Source organism: Adiantum capillus-veneris, chromosome 29 (assembly GCF_014529385.1).
Source record: "Adiantum capillus-veneris isolate H3 chromosome 29, ASM1452938v2, whole genome shotgun sequence".
Classification (NCBI taxonomy): domain Eukaryota; kingdom Viridiplantae; phylum Streptophyta; class Polypodiopsida; order Polypodiales; family Pteridaceae; genus Adiantum; species Adiantum capillus-veneris.
The window spans coordinates 36451907-36455094 of record NC_140959.1 but is presented as its reverse complement, the minus strand read 5'-3'; positions in this window follow the sequence as shown (position 1 = coordinate 36455094).

Below are 3188 nucleotides of genomic sequence, written 5' to 3'. Positions count from 1 at the left end.
AGACAAGCGTAAACAACTGCAAAATTGGAACCCATGGCGGTTCCTTTTACTTGGTGCCAAAATTTACCGTTGAAGGTGAGGTAGTGATGATTTAGAAGATTTAGAATAAGTGAGGCAAGGGAGAGAATGAAATGGACTTTGGGTGCAGGGAAAATGCCTTGGATTGAGTATTTGAGAGCTACTAGTCTATCTGTGATCGTCGGGATGCTCGGTTAAGTGTTTCCAAAGCAAAGACAAAGAGAATAATGTTAGTGGGAGGGAGGGGGTGGGAAGCCAAGTCCGTGATAAGGGAATGAGAATCCTCAAGGTGTTGTGTTTTGGCTAGAAGAATAGGGTAGAGTTGTATATGAAGCCACTTAGAGGCATTCTCCAAGAGGTACCCTTTGTAGGAACAAATGGGGGATCCAACAAGGGTATGTTTATGGATTTTATGTAGGAAAAATAAGGAACGTGGTTTGAGTATAGTGTGACTAGAGGAGAGGATAAAGTTCCTTTTATCTCAGTAGAAAGAAAGGGAAACTTTGAGAGAATGACCAGAAGGAGAGATTGAACAAATGAAAGAGGAGGCGTCACAACTTGTGTGTAAGTGCAAGGGTCTGAGAGATGCTGAAGGGAATCCTTAAGGTACCAAGATTTGGAGAGAATGATGGGTCCAAGGTTCTTGTCTGTTGGTTTAATGACGATGCTATTATCATTCTTAAGAGAGGAAAGGGAGTTGATAAAGAAGGATTTATGATAAAAAAGGGAAAAGTGGGAAATAAGAGGACTTAACAGAGGTAAGAGATGGTCAAAAGTTCGGTTAAGTGCCAAGGAGGGTGTAGGAGAGTTCCAAGAATGGTTGGGAAGATAGAAGGGTGAGGGAGTAAAAAGAGAATTTTTGAAGAAGATCTTAAGTTGCAAGCTCCTTTTTCTAGGCACTTGTAGGTACCAAGAATGGATGAAGGCAAGGGTGGGGAAGAAGGAGGGATGTAGTTTAGCCCTAGACCCAAAAGTTTCTTTTCAGAAGGAGAGAGGGACCAGGGAGAGAGGTTATGAAAAGAGAGATTGGTTATTGTGTGCTCGAGAGCATAGGCGGTTTGTTTTCCTAGAGCAAGGATTTTTAAAAAAAGAGGATTGGTAAGAGGGAGCCAATATTTGCAGCGTCTTTTGCCTTTTAAGGGAGGGTAGGAAGGAGGGGGGAGGCATGGGGAGGAGGGGTCTAAAGATGTGGGAAGATAGGAGCTTTGGAGAAGAGCAAGTGGACCCAAGAGGTAGGATACTCAAGGTCTACTTTCTCCTCCATTGCAAGTTTTTTGAAAATTTGGGTTTATTAGAAAGACTATAGTTTGGGTGAAGTGGCTTAGGGGGTGGCTGGGGAGTGGAAGCAAGAGGAGGGAGAGCGGCACCAAGAGGATATTTTGGGGATTTTATCAAGGAGGGAAGGGTGTAAATTTTGAAGGGGGTGGGGAGGGAAAAGGGTATCTATGTTTATTATCAAGGGGGGAAGCAAAAGAGGGAGAGGAGCGTGACAGGGAAGGCATCATGGAAGAGGATTTGGTTTCTTGAAGGGTTGCCCCGACGTTTCTTTATGGGGAATCTTGGACAAAGAGTGAGGTTGAGTAGGCTTGGGATGAGGGAGATGGGGTTGATTATGCACCGAGCGAGGATAGTGCTTATGGTTAGAAGATGCCCTTGGAAAAGGAGAGAGGAACTTTTTACTTGGGTTGCTACTTCATGATGAAACACATAGATGTCAAATACCATGTCATACAAGATGCATTGACTGGCAAGCGCATCGAGCTTGTCAAGGTTCACTCTGACGACAACCCTGCATATGCTCTCACGAAGAGCCTAGCCTCGGAGCAATTTACACATTGCATAGAACTTATGGGTGTAGGATAAAGCCTAGGTGATGCTTCAGCAACTTTGTATAGACTAACTATACTGATGCCACTATTGGCCACCATGAACTTCAAGTGGGAGGTTGTTGGGATGTAGGCTAGGTGGCCGTGCGAAACGACCCTTACTTTATTTCTCCCTAATCAATATAGGGAGAGAAAAGGGGGCTTCTTGCAATTATGTCAGCATAACTAACAATAGAAGGGGTTATATATCCTCATTTTCTTCATACGCTTACCATACAAAAAGGTACCAATCAAAGCTAAAGAGCATCAATAAATTATAAGTCCAATACTCAAAAGAGTGTCGTGTGACCATCCATGGACGTTCACATGCGTACACTACTCACCCACGCCACCATCGTTCCCTTCGTTGCCTCTGCTCTTGCTTGCTAGTTGATTCTAACAACTAGCATGACTCAGCAAGCACCTGCTTCCCTCATTCCATCCACTATCAGAAGCTATCATCTTGATAAGCTTATTGGTGCAAATTACCTCACCTGGGCCGCACGTGTTACCCTCTTGCTCAAGCGAGTATCACTATGGGAAATTGTGGATGGCACCACTACTAAGCCTGCACCAAGAGAACCAAAGACCTGCAACCCCAGGCATAGTTGATGCTACACCTAAGTGACAGGCAAGTCCAAATGATACGATGTTGCCAAACATCAGCTGCAATTCGGACCTTCTTGCACTCCACCTACCATCATGAGTACCTCATCACTTGTGTCACTGCTCTCAAGAAACTCCTTGTTGCTGGGCTCATAGAGCAGCAAGCCACACCTCAATTTTTCAAAGACTGACGCACACTTCTTGATAACGCTATGCTTTCAAGCCTTCAATTGGATGATAGTCTCCAGTCAATGTTGGTACTTGCTGCCCTTCCCTCCTCTTGGAGACCCTTCATCACAACCTAGGCCTCAGTGGTTGGACTCACCATTGAGAAACTGATAGCCAAAATTCTCCAAGAAGATACAATGCGCAGTAGCACATCCATTGCACTAGCCACCGGGCCTGCAATTCATGCAAAGAACTATTGGTCGTTTTGCTGGAAAAAGCAATTGGCGGCCCTTTTGAAGGTCAAGTGGTGTTCCAAGAAACCCATCAAACAATAACCATGCAGTGAAAACAATGTCGCCATCATGGTCATGCTGAGCGGGATTGTTGAACAAATCACCAAGAACAACAACAAAATGATCGGCATCCTCGTGCCAATTTGCAGAGAGTGGAGGTACCTGCACTTGTCCAATATGGTATGGAAACACTTCAACTATTTGCATCTTACCTTAATACTGCTAATGCCCTCATTAC